This window comes from Sphaerodactylus townsendi, linkage group LG15, assembly GCF_021028975.2.
Source record: "Sphaerodactylus townsendi isolate TG3544 linkage group LG15, MPM_Stown_v2.3, whole genome shotgun sequence".
NCBI classification, from domain to species: domain Eukaryota; kingdom Metazoa; phylum Chordata; class Lepidosauria; order Squamata; family Sphaerodactylidae; genus Sphaerodactylus; species Sphaerodactylus townsendi.
Window position 1 is genome coordinate 4,404,061 of NC_059439.1, and position 19,842 is coordinate 4,423,902.

The 19,842-nt window shown below is 45.5% G+C and overlaps 1 protein-coding gene across 3 annotated transcripts in view; it reads left to right on the forward strand.

Moving 5' to 3' along the window:
• The first annotated feature begins 803 nt into the window (after positions 1 to 803).
• ZNF385C (zinc finger protein 385C) overlaps positions 804 to 19,842 on the forward strand; it is a 210,069-nt gene continuing 191,030 nt past the window's right edge. For 2 of the 3 annotated variants that reach the window (XM_048518012.1, XM_048518014.1), the window contains exon 1: positions 1,712 to 1,817. The gene's annotated coding sequence lies outside the window, so the exon portion shown is untranslated. Of the gene's footprint in view, positions 871 to 1,711; positions 1,818 to 19,842 lie in introns of those variants that run through there. The other variant, XM_048518013.1, reaches the window with a different exon arrangement.

Genomic DNA, 19,842 nt, shown 5'->3' on the forward strand with positions numbered 1-19,842 from the left:
CTGAAATAGATCCAGAGTGTGCAGTTTAGCAGTCTCTCCCATGAAGGGTGTTAGCTCCATGTGAAATATGTATGTAGGAAGGTTTGGCTATAAGCTGAGCAAACACAGAAACAAAGACCTGGAAGGGACTTCAGAGGTCATCTAGTCAAGCCTCCTGTACAATGCAGGAAATTCACAACTACCTTACCCTAACCCTAACCCCACCCCACCTCACCATGTTTGACTGTCAGAGAAAACATCCAAGGCTGACACAGTGGCAGCCTCCCCCCTCCCCACAGAACTACTTCCTTTCCGGGATTCCCAGGAGATGCTTTTAACCATAATCACAGTATGGGTTTGAAAAATAATCCCTGGGCTCTTTCTCAAATTAGTCTGCAGCCTTGTTAGTGGGTTTTTGAAAAAATCCTTAGTGCTTTTTAAATTTTACTTCTGCTCTCCTTCTGTTCTGATTTTCACTGGAGACTGATGCAAATTACTGCCGGCTTTGATGTTTGCAAAGGGGTTGCGTGTTTTTTTTTACCCCAACAGCCTTTGATAACAGCCAAGAATCATTTTTGTAGCCAGCAAACTTACTTATTTTCATCTCAAAGCAGATATTCCTCTTGGCTCAACACAAAATCCCGAACCAAAAGCTATGCAATCACTTTTATGACAACCAGCCAAAAGGACGACAGAAAATAGTGCGGTCCTGAACTCTTCATGAGGCTGGACGTTTTAAAAGGGGTGGGCTGGGAAAGGGGCAGGGACCAGATGTCTCATGGCCTGGACAAGTTTTTCTGTCCCAGTCCTTCAAAATATATATAGCCAAATGAAGAGTTTCTGGAAAACCCCAAAGCTCACATTTTGATTAGCCCTCATAAAAGGCACCAAGTAAGCATTTGTTTTCTAATTGGGTCTGTGTCGCATGTCCGTCATAAAACTGCAGACTTTCAAACACATTCAGTGATTTTTCTCTCCGACTCTTTTTGTGTGTGTGTGTGCTTTGCTTCATGTTGAGCCTGATCAAATGTCCCTTAAGTACGATTTCCGGGGGGGTGGGGACTTTGTGCCAACCTGCTATGTTAGATTAATGTCTCCCCCCACCCCCATGCTCTGCAGCATTAGCCCGGCATGCTCCCCCCCCCCCCAACCACAAGGGGTTCGTTTTTCTTTAAGGACATCCAAACGGCGCTCCAGCCCCAGCCACCGTCTTGGGGGCACATATGCATGTGGGAAAGCTCATACTCAACAAGGAACTGTTTCGGGGTCGCCCCCTGACTCCTGCTCCCATTTGCCAGGTGCCCCTTTTTTGAGGAATGGGGGGGCGGGGAAGGAGGAGTTGGGGGCGCGTCCTGGAGTTGGAGGGAGGCGCCTGGCTCCGCTCCCCTCTCCGGGCGTCAGGGTCGGAGAGTTTGCGCTGGGGGGGGGGGGGACACTCTCCTGATCGCGAGGGCCCCTCCCTGGCACAGTGCCCTTGCAAGGGGGGAGAGAATGCCTCCAAGAGGGGAGCTCGGCCAAACTCTTCCCCCACCTGAAACCTGGCTCCTCTTGCCTCAAAGGCGCGCACCGCCTTCAGGGCTCCACCGGCCGGGAGGTCCTTCTCTGCCGGGATCGGCCTGCTCTCCACCGCCGGAGCCCCCGGGCGCGCTCCTCGCTCCCGCCCCGCGTAAATCGACGCTGGCGCGTTGCCCCGGTGGCCGCGCGAGGCCCCCTCCCCAACCGGGGTAGCGCGCGTGCGCGTCCCCAAGGGGAGCCGGGCGGGCGGCGTTGCCAGGCGCGCACCGCCCCAGCCGCCGGACCCGCGCGCACCGATGCGCGGCTGAGCAGCGCGGGGCCAGGTAAGGGCGCGTGGGTTGCCCGGCGGGGGCGGGAAGCGGGCAGGACTTTGGCGAGCCCCCGGAGCCGGCCCGGACGGAGCCGGCTGTCCCGCACAGATCCCGGGAAGAGCTGCTGCTGCTGCTGCCCGAGCTGGAGCTCTCCAAGCCAAGCGTGGCGGTCCTGGACGGGGGCGCCACACGCCGCTCTGCTCTCTGCACGCGGGGCCGGGCGAGCTGGGATCCGGAGTGGCTCCGCTGGGGCTTCGCACCCCGCCCCCCACCCCCCACCCCCCATGCCCTGCCTCCCCTGGCCATTTCAGCCAGACAGCAGCCGCGGCGGGGTGGGGGGGTGGGGTTCTTCCGAGCCTGCCGCCGCTGGCGGGGCGTGGTGGGGTGGGGTGACCGTCCAGTTTCCCGGGGGCCGTTTGCAGGCGGGAGAGCCGACCTGGCTTCCGGACTGGTGGCGAGCCGGGGGCGCTTCGGATTCTGCAGAATCCTTCGAGTCCGCGTTGCGGGCGGTGGGATGTGTTCGACGGAGAGCCGGGGAGACCGGCGAGGGCGCACGCGGGGTGAGTCTGGGTGCCTCGCCGGGTCGGATCTGGACGGCAGAAGTTTGGGGGAAGGGGGCTCCCATCCGGACCGGGAGGGGGGAATCTGCTTTCTGTTCCCTACCCCTGCGGGGCTGGATGGGTCCCGGAGAGCTGCATAGCTGGTCCCCAAGTCAAGTGCTGGCAGCGAAGGAGCCTGAATGACAGTATTGTAGCAAATTGCCTGTGATTGGAACTTGGGTTTGCAGCTCCAGATTCTAAGGGCCTAAAGGAGTGAAAATCAAGTTGGCCCACCGGGGAGAATTTAGGAGCATATCGTTGCCCCCCTCCCCCCCCCCCCAAATCTTTCGGAATATTTAAATAAGCCTGCTAGTCTGGAGCAGTTGTTAGGATTTCAGACTTGAACCCAGTCTAAACTCTTACTCGGCCTTGAAACTTTCTGAGAAATAAGAGGTCTTTCATTTTCTGCCTCATCTACCTCATGGAGTTGGCACAGTTATAAAGTGACAAGAGTTTACCTGTTTTTTCCCCCATCAAGTTGCAGTCGTTGGGCAAGAGATGTTCAGAGGTGGTTTGCCATTGCCAACCTCCGCTTCACGCCTCTGGTATTCCTTGGTGGTCTCTCATCCAAATATTAACCAGGGCTTCTTAGTTCAGAGATCTGATGAAATTGAGGTTTATCCAGGTCAGGGCAAAGTGACAGACTGGAGAACTGAGTATGCTTCCTTGAGCACCTTGGAGAAGGGCAGACAGAAATGCGATAGATACTATTCTGTCGGCAAATACATGCATGTTTCTCCACTTCTCCAAAGTTTCTAACAGATGCTTGAGGCAAGAGTGTGTGAGCTTAACAAGGCTCTTCATCTCAGTCAGAATGATAGGTTGTACCTTGTGTTATACCAACCTCTGTTCATATGTACACAATATTTGAGGTTAAAGTAAGGGACTGGCATGGAATCAGGCAATCTGCTGCCCTGGTTTCTTTTGCAGTGCATGAGACACAAACTTTTGAGTTATGTGGGTTCTCAACCAGGCAGTAGCTGTCCAGAACTCTTAATCAGTCTGAATATTTTTGTTTAAATTAAAGGCCTTCCAGGGCTTTGTGTCAACAGAAGCTGGATCAGTAACACAGATTTCCAAGCAGGCAAGACTACGCTACATGAGCAAGTCTGTGTAACTTGTAACGCTGCATGTTTGTCTGTATAATTAACACAATTGAGGAATAGGTTTTGGCTGGTTAGTGTTAACACGGCAGAGCTCTTTACTAGGTAAGTAATTTTGACATGACAGTACCTTTTACATCAGCTCCTGTCAGTGATGAAATATGCATGTGAAAAAATCTTTTTGGTCTTTTTAAAGTCTTTTTGGACTATATAGATCAAGGATTGGGGCAATAAGTGATCATAACGGTCATATGGATAGGAACTTTTAAATATTTAGATCTTTTTAGGTTTGAATTTTTTTAATTGATGATCTCAGCCTCAGATGTTGACAAATACAAGTAAGATTCGCATACTTCTTTTACTGTAACAATTTTATAAAATATTATTTATAAAACAATCAGCAGGCAATTCATGAAGTTGCTGAAGAATCCTGTGAAACTCCATGCCTGTCAGCCAGTGAAACTGGGGAAAGAGTTTTATGCACCTTTGCATTTCGGATTCAGGAAGCCAGAATAGGTGAAAATCCTGCTCTATGGAGCCCCAGACCTTTAGAGGTGGATTTGCAAGGGGGAAGGGAGGGGGAAGGGCATGATGGTTCTGTCACAAGGAGCAGCATATGAACAGGTCTTTGGATCTTGTTTGGTCCCTCTTTACGAAACCAGTTTCTGCTGCTAGGAAAGCAAGCAGCAGAGCAGGTGGGGGGTTTGGGTTCTTCTCCCTGCAGCAAAGTTTTGAAACAGTTTGCAATCGTGAGATGTTTGTAACGTTAAAAGGAATATTTCTAAGGGGAAGAACTTCTTCATGCAGACCTCGTTTGTTCCCAATCAAGGACAAGGTCTTTTGGAAGGTTAATAAATGTGTCAAATCTTTGCTGTGCAGCAATTTCTATCTGCACCAGAATGGTTACTGCACAGATACAGTTCACCACGCATGCTCCCTTGAGAGAAGGAGATATTCTCTAAGCCTCTTCCAATAATAGATAGAGCACAAAGGACGGTGAAGATCTCCCAAATGCAAGATGTGACCCAAATACAGAGCTCATGAAGAAAATAAGAAAATTTCCATCAGTCTGATGAACTCTTACTTGGGGGAAGGTCTTTTTTCTAGTTATTTACAAAATACTGTTGAGGCAAAGATGGCTATTGTCACATTAACTCCAGAATCCAAGTAGTCAACTGATAAGAAGGCAACCCCAGTTACTTAGGATTAGTGTATGCTTATGAGTTGTACTGGGTGCTTCTTCAGGGAGCTGTTATACAGAACTCTTCCCATCAGCTGCAGGAAGGCTTCAGTTTAACTCAAGAGTTTGGGTATCCCTTTATATAGAGAATCCATTACTGGAGATTTGCTGCTTCTACAAACTCAGCTGATCTCTGACCCAGGGATTTCTGAATTTACGATTCTCGAGCCATACTTTTTTTAGAATTAAAACTGGTGGTACACTTGTCTTAAAGCCAAGGTATATGGTTATAATTTGTTTATTTCCGAAATGAGAACCCAAAGTTGCCTACAACATTGTTCTCTCCTCCTCTATTTTATCCTCACAGCATCCCTGTGAGGTAGGTTAGTATTAAAAAGGCCAGCTGGGCCAAGGTCACCTATTTAGCTTCTGTTACAAAGCGGGAATTTGAACCTGAGTCTTCAAGACCCTCATCCAATACTCTAACCACTATACATGCAGACTTTCTATTAGACATACAATCTCAGTGGAACCAACCTGATGTGATTCTGTGTGAGCTCCTATTTTGAGGATATCTCCAGATGGAAAAAAGACCAGTCCAGAACAGTGAATCTTGTGAGAAACTCCAGGCAGGCTGCTGGGAATAGCTGGAGAATCTAATCACATCTGACGTAGAAGCATGGAAGAGTTACCTGCCCAAACAGAGATGTTGGGAAGTCTAGAACTGGCTGAAGTCAATTTCTTGTTTTATGAGTGTTTTATACTTGTACGTTTGGTTTATTTTTCATGCCACGCTTGCATGTCCTGGGACACAGTTGTGGAATTAGTCCTTTAAACTGCTGCTATAAGCAAAGGGCTGCTTGAGAGATAAAACTGCTGAATGGAGCCACCAAGAAATAAGTTCTCAGGAACCATTTCCATATGGCCAAAATATCCTTGTGCAGCCGAGAATTCCGCACAGTTCCTGGTGCTGGTGCGGTTCTGCCCCACCATATTTAGCTTAGCTCAGGATTTTTTAAAATCGCAGTTTGGAGATTCTTTTTAAAAATCCCAGTGTGACCCTCCTTGTGCCTGCTACCGTGCAAAAACCAATCGGGAGCAGGACCAGTTTAATTTTCCCACCCAACCGTCTGATCTCCCCACCTGACATTTATTCAAGCTGCCACTCAAAAACAACAGCCAATCAGAATGCGGGGCACTGGGCATGCTCAGAGGTGCTTGCAGCTGCCACTCAAAAGCAACAGTCAATCAGTATGTGGGACACCGGGCATGCTGAAATCTGCTTCCGAAGTAAATACAGAAGTCCTGGCTTGTGTGGAGCAAACTGGAGCATTTCTTCCTGGTCCTAACTCTGCTCCTGGGAAGATGTGGGGAGCCGTGCAGAAGAAGAAACAGGGATAAATTAGATGCAGTATGTAAGAACTGATTCAAACCCAGCATCATTGTGCCGTGCGGAAATGGCCACAGTAACCATGACCATGTTTACCTTCATTTTGTCATCTAGTGCGTGATGTTTTCACAGTGCCGCTGGTGATCTTCCATCTTCCCATTCTAATATCCTATTTATAGAGCTAATTGTATATATTTTAAGTTGCACAGAGTTGGAGAAAGACAGAAGGAGAATGTTGCCTCCCTACTGCATCCATAGTGGATGCTACTGATTTGCTTCATGATCAAACCTACACTACTTCAAACAGAACTGTGGATAACTTTCCCTTACAGCAATCTATATAGCTCTGCTGTTGCAAGCAAATAGTCACCACAAGGGAACAACCATCCCAAATAAGTACCATGATGCATTAGCCTGCCCTACGACATCTGTTGTAGAATTCTTTCCATCACTGAAACCCAAGACTTGCTAAAGAAGTCTTCTTACTTTAACTAGCTTTTACTTCTTGGATCTTGGCTTGTTCTGGTTCTGCCCATTCCTGGTGTAGAATATCTTTTTGGAATCCTGCTTCATGCTCTAACCAAAATATATGCTTTTGGGGAACTGGGGAAGATGCAAGCATTGCCCTTACAATAAGATTTTAAGAACATTTTCCTTGGAGTTAAGTCCACTGAATAAACTTGTGTAGAATTCCACCCTGCTTAGAATTGCCCTCTTAATCACAAACCTTCCATGAACAGATGAAGCTGTCATAGCAGACCATTGGTCCGGCAGTCTACTGGAAGGGTCTCAGATGGTGGCCTTTCACATCAATCACATTCTACCTGATCCTTTTAACTGTAGATGTTGGAGATGAATCCTGAGACCTTCTGTATGCCACTGTTCCTTTTATACGGTCTGGGGCATCTGCCTCCTCTATCCAAAATAACCACCCTTCCAAATCTAGACACTGGCAATGGCTTTGTGGTGAAAATGGGTTCTGCACTCTCAGACCCGCATAATATACAATCAGAACAAACTTTCACAGTCTTTCAGATTTTTCTGAACAGAACTTCAGACTTGAAATGTTCTTACTTGGATAATTTGTTCTTGAAGTTTGCCATTGATTTTTATTTTTTATGATCTGTCCCCCATTTTAATCCTTGTATCATTTTAAGGCAATAATTGTTTAGTCACCTTGGCAGATTCAGCATTTAACACCTTGGGCATTGTGTTAAAATGGCATCAATAATTAGGGGAATGTTGGGGGAGAGACTTAAATTAAGGGAATATGCATATCTGCAGGCAGTTATCGATTAGAAGTTATTCCACAGACAAAAGAATTTTATTGTAAAAAGCATTGAAACAGAGCTAGAGAGGATCTCAAGAGTAATCTAGTCCAGCCCCCTGTATAATACAGGAAATTCCCAACAACTCCCGATCCACCAACACCTCGGCTCCCTCAGTGACTTCTGCTCCACACTCAGAGGAAGGCAAAAAACCTCAGGGATTCCTGGCCAATTTGACCTGGAGGAAAATTCCTTTCTGACCCCACACTGGTGATCAGCATTACCTTGGGATGTAAGAAAAGGTCACAAGAACTGAACACTGACTCATCCCTTCCTTCCCTCCCTCATGATCTACCAAGTTCACCAAAACAGCCTTGCTGCCAGATGGCCATTGAGCCTCTGCTCAAAAACACCCAAAGGAGGAGGAGGAGAAAAAGAAGAAGAGTTTGGATTTATATCCCCCCTTTCTCTCCAGTAAGGAGACTCACGAGCTTATAAACTCCTTTCCCTTCCTCTCCCCACAACAACCTTGTGAGGTAGGTGGGGCTGAAAGAGTTCTGAGAGAACTGTGACTGGCCCAAGGTCACCTGGCAGGAATGTAGGAGTGGGGAAACAAATCCAGTTTACCAGTCTGTTGCTCACTTGGAGGAGTGGGCAGTCAAACTCAGTTCTCCAGATTGGAGTCTACGTGCTCTTACCCACTACACCACTCTGGGAGCCCACCACCTCCCAAGCAAGCCAGTTCCGCTGAGCAACTGCTCCGTCAGGAAGTTCTTCCTAATGTTTAGCTGGGGACTCTTAATTGAATTTCAATCCTCTGGTTCAGTCCACCTTGTGGGGCAACAGAAAACAATGCCACTCCATCCACAATATGACAGCCCTTCAGATCCTTGAAGATGGATATCATATGGCCCCTCTCAGTTCATCTCTTCTCCAGGTGAAACATACCCAGCTCCTTTAGCCTTTCCTCGTAGGACTCGGTCTCCAGACCCCTCACCATCTTTGGTGACCTTGAGACATTTTTCAGCTTGTCAGCATCCTGTGGTTTAAGCCCATCATTTTAACTCATGCGGCTAACTGTGATTCTTTGTGTTGTAGGTCATTCCTACATCTTTGGGTGCATGTGAACGCTTTCTAGCTGCACGAGGAGGGGGAAATATAACCCCCCCCCCCTGCCAATCCAAGCATGATGAGGCTGATACTGCCAATCTGCTGTACTAGTGAAGACTTGCTTGCATTTGGATCTGCAGAGGGCTTTCTGTTTGGCACTCATGAGAGTGCAAAACTGACGTCCAATGTGGCCTTCTTTCCAGTCTGAGAAATAAATATGCCTGTGGCAAATGAAGCTTTGTGATTAACAGTGGCAAGCTAAGGGAGATAATCCACAAACAGAAGATACTGGCCGGCCTCTTTTGTCTTCAGATATATTATTCAATTAATTTAGCTACTCGGATGATAGATGAACGTTCATACTTGCGGTGAATTTAAATCCACTTTACAATGGAGGGTGGTGGCTTATAGAGGATGACTGTGGGCCCACAGGTATGTTAGAAGTATTTTCTGGGATTCTGAAGTGAATTTTCAAAATCTCGGCATGTGTCATAAAAGTGTTTCCATTCCTTCAACCTTCTTTCCCAGTACTGCAAACTGTGCATGAAAATTAAGCTGATGCATGGGTTTTAGGGAAACCTTAAAGAGTTTTGGTAAAGAGTAGTGACATTGCAGGGTTAGCTTCTTTCGTCACTGATTTAAAGTGGTTGATTATGCACAGTGAGCTTCCCGCGAACCCAAAGAGAATTCACTGCGGAGTCTTTGTTTCGGGGCATGTTCCGTATTATCACTCACTGCCCTGTTTGCAGCAGGGCAGGCATTACCCATCAGCTGGCTTTTTGCTGGTTTTCCCAGGCTCTCTATCGTGCATGCATGCTTTGATATTTATTTTTTAAATTCTCATATCAATATAAAAAGGCAAACTATGACCAAAAAGTCTTGAATATGGCATCTGCACACTTTGCCCAGCCTCTTCTATAGCAGTAACTTTGCCCAGTCTTCTGTGGCAGGAAGTGATGCGGGAATAATCACTGCATGCAAATCACACAATGTCAATGGCAACTGCCATTTGGTAAGTTCCCCAGGTTCCCAACCTTCCCTCTCCTGAAGCGTCAAGACCTTTTCCTGATATGGCCTTGAATCATTGATTCCTTGTGTGTGAAACTAGAAGGGCTGGAGATGTCCCAGTCCGTTGATCAATGAGAAGGAATAGGAACAATGGGGGACAGTGCACGGGCAAACTGGGTGTTTGGAGGGACTGATTAATGTTGTTATTTTTACATCAATTTCAATATGAGAAAAGATCTAAAGATATACAGGACGGGGGAGGTGACAGGCAATAAAAAACAATCCAGCAGGACAAGAAGCAGGAAGGAGTCGGCAACAGGGAGGGGACAAGGGGGGAGGTATGCAAAACAGCACGAGGGAGGGAGTTAGACTAGGTGAGGGCAGCAGTGAAGCTCCCAGGGGGCGGGGGGGCGCGATGCACCAGGTGCACGGAGTTGGATCACGTGGGGGTGCATAATCCCCCCGGCCCCTCCCCTTTTCCCCCGTTCTCCCAGTGGCGCCCCCCCCCCCACATACACTTACTTTAGAAAACCAAGCAGGCTGGAGAACAGGCTGACCCTGGGAAATGTAGTTCCCACCAGAACAGGAAGGCCTGTTCTCCAGCCTGCTCGGTTTTCTAAAGTAAGTGGGAGTGGGAGTGGGAGTGGGGTGCCGCCATGGGGGGGGGGCGCTGCGGGGTCCAAAAAGCCAGAGTGCGCACTGGGCGCACTCTGGCCCAGCTACGCCTCTGGGTTTGGGAAGAGATCTGGGGCAAAGATGTACTCACTGGCAAATCTGTCCCGCACTGGCGGTAAAGCAAATTAAAATCATGCTGTGTTTTCGCTTGCCATGGAGAGATTGGAAAGCAAAAGCGGGGCTTGAAGAAATACGTCCATTCCACTGCATCATGCACCAGATATCTTGTGCGTAATCGCCAAAGTCTTTTCTTTCATATAGGTATGAGTGGAGGGGCCAGAACACATGGCTGAGGAACAAGGCTGTGACTCTTGTAGGGGAAGCCAAGGCAGCAAAGGTGTGCTTCATAGGGGTGTCTGTGGAGGCTGAGTTCTTCCATTTCCAAGTATAAAGGGGAGGAATATGGACAAAGCTTGTCAATAATGCAGCTGAATACTGAGACGTGGATGCCCATCTGGGGAGGGGCAGTCAGTGGTTTAGTGGTAGAAGACCTCCACCTGGGACCATGGACAGCTGCTGTCAGTCAGACAGTTCAAAATCTGATAGACCAAAGGTCTGACTTGGTCCGAGGTATCTTCTGATATACCCATGTTTACATCTGAGCATGAGATGTGGATGGCCTTGGAACATCATTACAAGCAAATGATTTGTGGTCCAAGGACTCTTTCTCCAACAGCTGTGAGATGCAGCAGCCAAGTCCCAGCTGTATGGAGCCCTTTTCCCTACTAACAAAAGAAAGATGCTTAGATGATGATTAGGAAAGGCAAATGTATTTATTTACTGAAATAAGTGCTTGCAGGTGTATTTTTGTTTCTTTTAATAGAACCAAATGAGTTGTCTCTTTAGAAGACGATGCTTGAATGGCTTGTGCTAGCTGTGTTTGTATGTGTTAAGTGCCATCAAGTTGCTTCCAAAAAGGGCTTGTGATTTTTAAATGTACAATTCAGCACTTAGGTCAGCAGAATGTTTGTCCCCACCCTCAACACTTTTCAGTTTTACACTTATACTAGCTGCACATTCAAAACAAACCATTCCCTGCAGCCGACTTTCAGCAGTTTACAATCCAGGCACTGAGATCTTGGACAGAGCATGCCTTTCAAGTTCCCGGCTTGTGCTTCAGTACATTTTTGAAAGTTTGCATACCTCTTTCCTGCAAGCTGTGATTTTGTAAGCTGGAGTAGCTCGCAGTGCATGCTCTCTCTCTCACACACACAAACACACTCTAACTGCATTTGAAATGTCTTTTGCTTTAACTGCGCAAAACAGACTTTCAAGAACATGCAACTGTGCAGCAGAGCCCAGCTGCTTCTCCCTGTCAGTTCAGCACTGACTAAAGCCCGTAAAGATTCTTCCTCTTCCTCCTGCTGTGCTTCCATAGAAGCAATTGCAGTCTCTTAAGCCCTGCCCACCCCCCCACCCACCCCACCCCCAGAACGATGCCTGTGCTGTCAAGGAAATTATGTTTGTACAGAACAAGCACCATACCCCTACAAATGGGTTGTAAAGAATGCTTGCGTCGTTTAAGAAGTCTCTCGGAGGTCTGCCGGGAGACCAGTCATACGTTTTGAAGCTGTCAATCAGAAGGAGGACCGTGGCCCACAGCACATGCTCTATGTCCCTGTTTCAGCCATCTCCGGTTAAAGAATCTTCATCTGCAGATGTGGAGAAAGACCTTTCACTGGCTCCCACCATGAAGGACCAGCGGACCAGAAGTCTGATGCCCCAACCATTTGCCTTGGCGTAAAGCAGCTTCATGGGCTCATTGAGAATCAAAGGACAGAACAGGCCCCAAATCTCCTGGATCCTACAAGGAGCTACTTACTGGCCTCCACACAGAAAGAACTGCTTCTCACAAGGCAGCTGCTGAATCTGCAACTTAGTGAGGCTGTAGGAGGAATGCAGTGTGCCACAATAACAGAAGGATGAGCCAAATAGCAAGATGCTGCTTTCGTGGTGACAATCTCATGGTGTGTGCTAGGGGAAAAGTACCCTTTTGCAGGCGCATAACTGCAATGGGGACATCGGGGCAGCTTGTCCCAGGCAGTGCCATTGCAGTCACGTGGGGAGGGGGGCTGGAGGCATGTCGGGGGTGGGGTGGGGAGGGGCAGGGAGGGCACACGTGGGCAGTTCATGCCCCAGGTGCAGTTCCCCCTCCCTTCGTCACTGCCCTTGTGCAAATGGCTATGAGCATACCCAAAGCAAGACACTAAGCCTGTCCTTTAAATCTGGCCACCAGATTATAAACCAAGCAATGCATGCAACAAATTCCAGATATCAACCTGGACCAAAGGGACCAGGGTGGATTTCCAGCACCAACAGATTAATGTTCAATTCGATCCAAATTCACAAGGTTTCACCATCTGTACATTGAAACAGAGTTACTCCCTCCTTAAGCTAGCCGGTAACCGTGTATCTGTGTTTGCAAATTACAGTCTCTATTGGGGGGCTTATCTTTCTGAATGCAGATTCCCCACCCCCAATTCAAGAAAAACTAAAGAGTACAAAAGAGAAAATGCTGTCTCCTGTTGCATGCCTTGTGTGTCTTGCTTACCTGGTTTTCAAACAACCACCATTGGAAATCTATGCCCCCACTCTTTAATTCTGGTGGTTTTGAGTGGATGGTGGGAGGGAGTTCTGAAGCCCCTGTATTGCACACAGTTTGCTCCTAGAGTGTTGGCTGGAAAACAAGTATCCAGAACATCTTGTTCTCTGTGTGTACCAACTTTCTGCGTGTTGTAAAAGTATCCTACTCATCTTGATAATGAGCAGCAAAGCATTTAAGGATATATGGTAGATACGCTTTTCTTTTCAGATGTGAACTTTCTTATACCCCCTCCCTTATCGACTGAACTGCTAAGCCTGACACAGCAACAGAAGGACATTTTCTTAACAGAGTTTGTATGCATTGGCTTTGATCACAACCTCTTCTTTCCCTTTCAACTACCCAAAACATTTACAAAAGCTAAGCAACCCGAATGCACAGGCAAATCAACGCATAAATCTCCAATTGCTGTGCTGAATCTTTCTTGCACTTTTAATGGGAATACGTTTTGCCTTGAATGTAAGAACAGACTGTGGTAGTTTGACATCCAGAGAGTTCATGTAGCAAAGGAGGGTGGTTGTCCAGAAGCAGTCTGTGCCATGCCAATAGCATTCCTCTGACACTTAAGCTACATGGGTGTCAGGGGGTTAGTATGTGATTGAGATGCATTCTTAACTCAATGTAACTGCTTAAAGCAACAAATCAATACTGCTAAGATATATATGCAACCAGCCTGCTATATGTAACCATAACTATCTGGGGCATTCTTTCCTTGATCTTTACTTTATGGCTTCACATGATTCGTAGGTAACTAGGCTTCCCCTGACACCCTGGTCCCATGACACAACTTTTTGGAAAAGCGGGAGGGGGGACTTGCAACAGGGATAAAGGGAATGGCAAATGCCAGGTTTGCCAGAACTGGCTTTGCCAAACTTTGACACTTCAGTACCTCATCAATAAACACTACTGATCAATACTTCAGAGTCTATTTATTGGCTTACGGTTCCAAGACCTAACAATGTGACAGTCGTATTCGTATAAATTTGGGTCTCCTCAAATTATGCCTCCCACTGCTTGCTGCTTATCTTTCTTTGACCCCCCCCCCCGCTTTTCTCCCAGCTGGCTCAATTTCAGGGTTGGAGTTCATCTGGAAAACAGTTGATATTCAGAGAGAAGAAGGGTCTTTTGGGACGATCATACTAGTGGTCTACCTGTTCCAGCAGGACTCCTCTTAAAGGGAAAGACTCTTATAGATAGCAAAAAAAAAAATACTCTGGACTCCTGCCCCACCTCTTAATAGTTGGGGTTCCTTCCACATGGGGAGATTCCAGGATTGATAAAAAATCATTTTTTAAAAAATTAAAAATTTGATTTTAGAATTTAAATCAGATTTATTTATTTAATTAGTTTTTAAAATTTAAATGTTTTTGAGGAAAATCTATTCAAAAATAGTTTAAATATCCCCTTTGGGGATCGGGCGGTATAGAAATTGAATTAATAATAATAATAATAATAATAATAATAATAATAATAATAATAATAATAATAATAATAATAATATTTAAGATACATTATAGTCCAGAAGCTATTCATCATGAAATAAGGATTATTTTTTTAATTGTGTAGCATGAGATTGTATATTCAAGCATAGTTTAAATTTTTTTGGTACATGAATTTCATTAATTCATTCACAATGACTTTCAAGTTTCTGTAAGATTATTTTGGACAGTTTTCCCATCTGGAAGATATTATCGTAGATGTTTGGTTTTGCAGTTCTCAAAAGTGTGAATTTGTGTCTGCAGAGATATCATGTCACTTCTTCACATCAAAAATGTTACAAAATAAACATGCAGAGTTGAGAAAAAGACCTTCATCCTATTGTTCCTTTGCAAATATGTGTATACAGATATGTGTACACACTTCTTAAGTGACAAGTTTTGATTAGGCTACAAGGTAATGGATGTGTGGTCCAAAATGACCACGAAATTACAACCATAGACCAATCTCAGTGACGCCAACCCTTATCAAAATCTCTTAGCCAATCTGGGACCAACACAGCATGGGGGGAAGTATCTCCAAATCCAAGTCAGAGAAGAGATGTGATTTCCCTCATCTCGTGGAATATAGCCGGATGGATCAAGAAATGCGATAATCATGATTTCCTCACTTATCTACAAAAATTTACGTTTATAGCCTTACAAGAAACTTGGTCCAATTCAGAGCTTGCCTTAAATGGCTACCAACAATACTCTCTTCCTGCTACAAGAGTATCCAAGTTTGGTCGTTATTCTGGAGGACTTTCATTATTTGTAGCCAACAGCATCAAAGCAACTCCTCTCGACTCATGTCCCCCTCTTGCACAGGCTGTTTTGGTAGAGGGGGAAGCTCTTCACATGATTATAGTGAACTTGTATATACCTGCTGGATTGACACGAGACTCCTTAATCAACACATGGAGTAGGATATGGTGATTTGTAGAAATTTTAGAAAATATACAACCATCTACGGAGGTGATCCTGGTAGGTGTTGTTAACGCCAGAGTGGAGTACGGACCTTTCTACCACTTTGGCCCATTTTGAATCAGGAGGATGATCTCGTACAGCTTCTGCTAAACACAGCTCTTAGCTCCTGAAAGGACTCACTAGTGAATACAGCAGGAATCCAGTTAATCAAATTTGCCATGAAATGTAACAAATGATGGTTAAAAGCGGCCTCAAGTGCTATAGGAATGCAGATAGCTTTACCTTGGTAAACTCGCTCGGTGCTAGCGTGATCGATTACATCTTAATATCCCCCTATCTACACCAGTGTGTCACATCTTTTAGCGTTGGGGACTTATTGCTAAGTGATCATCTTCCACTCAATGTAACTTTTTCATTTGAGGTAAAGACTAATACAGAGGACCCCACCAACTTTAGGCATCAGAAAATAACATGGTCACCTCAGGTGGCAGCTGCTACAGAAACACTACTTAGCTCTTTTACATTTAATAAATTAAAGAGAATATATTACAGGCTGACACACCAGAACGTGGAATACATCACTTTGAACAACTAGTTTCAAATTTAGCAGGGGAACTTCAAGCCGTCTCCTCGACCAAATCTAAGGCTGTAAACGGTCATAGAGAATGGTTTGATCGCTACTGTATTGAATTTAACAACTTAATACGATCATTATATAGAAGTTACCGCAGCACAGGTGAGGAAAAGCTACTCAGCAATATAACCCAACTGAAAAAGGATTTTCAAATTATGGTACAATGGAAGCGAAAATCAATTCGAACAGCAGTGGGAACAACTATATCAAGCCACTTTAACAAATAACATTAAGCAATTCTGGCAGATCATAAATAGAAGGGCCCAAACGTGCAGTATCCAGTTGCCCCATATTTCATTAGACCGATGGTTCAGTTATTTTTCTAATCTGTTCAATGCTAGCCTAACTGAATACCCTGATTCCACTTCAATACCAGAGGAGCTACCAGATTGGCCTGAGGTTAATCCTCAAGAAGTGAGTAAACTAATCAGTGGTTTGAAAAGCGGTAAGGCCCCAGGTCCTGATGCAATAATACCAGAAATACTTAAATCCTCACCCTAGGGGTGGGCTACATCTCTGGCTTCCTTATTTACCCATGTAAATAACACGGGCGCATCCCAAAGATGTGGCTGGCGTCTATAGTTGTCCCAATCTACAAAAGGGTGATATTACAAATCCTTCAAACTATCGTCCTATAAGCCTATTATCTGTAATTGGCAAACTATATGCAAAACTACTCCTTAGGAGAGTGGAAGATTGGGTCAAGCAAGCAGAAGTAATAGGACCGGAGCAAATTGGATTCACTAAAATAAATCAACACTGGATCATGTAACAGTTTTAGCACACTTAGCTAACAAAAGTATAACTCATAATAACCGTAAACTGTTTGCAGCCTTCCTGGATTTAAAAGGGGCATTTGACTCCATATCTAGAGCCCTACTGTGGAGAAAATTGACGGCGTTACACATGGACCCCAGACTACTGTTTCTTATAAAACAGCTACACACTTGCACTAGCTGCAGAATAAGAGCCGCAACAAAAGGACCGCTCACAGAAAATATCATCACAACCAGAGGGGTCAAACAAGGCTGTACATTGGCTACTTTGTTCAATATATTCCTTAGTGATCTAGTGCCAACCCTCCAGAAGGCCAATGGGCATGTTCCCAAACTAAGCGCTAAACACGTGCCCGCATTACTGTATGCTGACGACACCGTTCTTCTTTCCCACACTAAAGTTGGTCTCATTCGTCTCTTAAATTGCTGTGCTGAATATTGTAAGAGGAGCGAACTGGTAATTAACTATAGAAAAAACCAAAATAATGGTCTTCGCTAGAAGACCCCTAGTCATACATGGACCATCAATAACAGACCCATAGAACAAGTTAACCAGTTCAAATATTTGGGCATAACTCTTACTAGCAACCTTAATTGGGCAGTACATAGGAAATTAGCACTCGCTGCAGCTAACAACAGTGCCCTAGCAATTCAGCGTTTCTTTTTCACTGTGGGCCACCAGTATATACCATCCACATTGAAGGTGTTCAATGCTAAATGCGGCTCTCAGCTCCTCTATGGAGCACCTATTTGGATCGAGACTATAAACAAAAATATAAACACAGCCCAGTCCCGTTTCTTCCACAAAATTATGGGCTTACCAAATTGTGCTTCATATGCAGCCCTATGTTTAGAACTCGGGCAGATATCATATGCCACGATGGCCTGGCTGAGAACTGTCAGATACTGGCTACGTATCCACTATCTGCAGGATCACTCCAGTTTGTTACACCTCATGCTTTCCGACTATGCAAATTCTAGGTGGCTGAAACTAGTTGAGGGAAAAATCAACACTCTTGGCTTTTCATTAGAGTCGTTAGTCCCTCTTTCCCTATCAGAAGCATATAGCTGCTTGAAAACTAAGCTATTAGAACAAGAGTATCGGGATATGATAACAGCTGCGAGGAAAACGTGTTCCCCCCTGACCCTGCTTATTCCAATTGAACAAGGACACGTGGCCAATTATTTACAGTGGATCACCAACCCTAAATTAAGAAGAGCTTTAACACTGGCCAGATTCAATCTAATGCCTTCTATGCTGCTCTATGGCAGATATCAACAAATTGATAAACAGAGGAGGCTATGTCCATGCAATATGGGTCAGGTGGAGACACTCGATCATACCCTCTTTCATTGTGTAAGGTTTGCAAAAATCAGAATGTAACAATCTGCACTTATCCCATTTCTGTATAACAATCTAACTGATGCTCTTAAGATACCTATGCTTTTGAACAACATGGATCCCACAGTGTGTGAGAATGTAGCAAAATTTCTGCTAACAATAATAGACATAAGTCTAGATGAATACCAACCAATGTCTATGTATTATGACCACATATAGCCAGCAGTAATTTTGCTAGCTTCTGTCAGTATCCGATGACGTTTAAGTGAGTTAACTTAGCTGAAGGAATGTCCTATAGTTACAGAAGGACCATGTATATATTTTAGTATTTAGTATTTTAGTACCAGCGTCTATAATTGTGAGCAATAATGGGCAAATTTTGTATGCTGATTTTGTATGTTTATTTTATGCCAATAAAGGCTTGTGACTGAAGTGACAAGTTTTTAAAAAATCAATGAATAGAAAATTGTTTGGAGAGGAATAGATCTGCACAAGAAACTAAGTGAGAGGAGGGAGGAGCAAGCATTTTTCATTTCAATTTAATTTATACCCCACCCTATCCCCAAAGGCTCAGAGCAGGTAACAACATAATAAAACAGTACAATATAATAGAAAAACCAATAATAACAATAATAAATACATGAAGAACTAGAAATAAACCCAAAATATTTAGTAAAAATGAAGAACAAGAAATAAACCCAAAATAAGCAGTTAAAATAAAGGGTCAAAAAGGTTTGGGACCCCTAATCTAACTGCTTCCACATTGACTTTCTGTGATTACATTATGTAGCCCAGGGGTAGGGAACCTTTAACACTAACATTTGGACCCATTTTCCACTGGAAAAGAAAACACTTGGAGCCGCAAATAATTTTTGCATTTAAAATAAAGATAACACTGTATATATTGGGGGTGTTTACCTTTTACTCCGCTCATTCTGAGAAGCGCATGGATGCATCCGCCCTGCTGCCTGCAGGGTGGGCAAGGATGGGGCCAGCGGCTCAGCCTCGCTGCTCCAATGGGGCGGGCGAGAGGGGAAGCCGGGCAATTGGTGCGCCCACCCTGCTGCCTGCAGGACGGGCAAGGATGAAGCCAGCGGCTCGGAAAGCTCAAACGGGGCGGGTGAGAGGGGAAGCCCGCGGCGCAGCCTCGCCAACCACCAGGAAAGCACCCGCCCCGCTCGAACAGGGCGGGTGAGAGGGGAAGCCCGCGGTGCGGCCCAGCCGGCCACGGGCAATTGGTGCGCTTGCCCTGCTGCTTGCAGGGTGGGCAAGGATGAGGCTGGCGGCTCGGCTCGTGGAGCCGCAGTGCAAGGGCAGAAGAGCCACATGTGGCTCTCGAACCGCAGGTTCCCTACCCCTGATGTAGCCGAATTGGGCTTTATAGTAGCATGATATATCGCTCACTATGTGATCCCTAATTGGTTAGGATTACGTTGGGAGGGGGAGGGTTTGCACTAGAGGAGCTGAAGAAAAGGGGGACATCCCAGCTGCAAACAACCTTCAACTTTTCCTGCTAGGAAAAAATAATCCTTATTTTATTTTATTAGGGCCAGTTCTTAGCCTCATCCTACTCTGCCTTTTTATTGCAAAGTTTTTGCAAGAGATGATTTGCCTCAGCCACATTGATGGCGCGCCTTGTGGTGCCATGGGGAGTTTTTCTCTCGATTCAGCAGCAGGGCACCAGAAGCTCTCTGAGTTTTGCTCTGGCCAGTGGATGCTGTGTGCTTTTTATAATCCAAATCCCTTCAGCTTTCTGGGGGTTTTTGCAAACACAGTTTCAAAAACAAAAACAAAAAACCTCAGCAAGTTTACAGCAGGCTGCTGGGCTTTCAGGATGGGAAACATTAATGCCATATTTCCATGCTGGATGGTTTGTTTCCTCACTGCAGGGTTACACAAGGCCTTCAACAACCAGGTGTCTGTTTAGTGTTGGTTCTTTGCCAGGAAC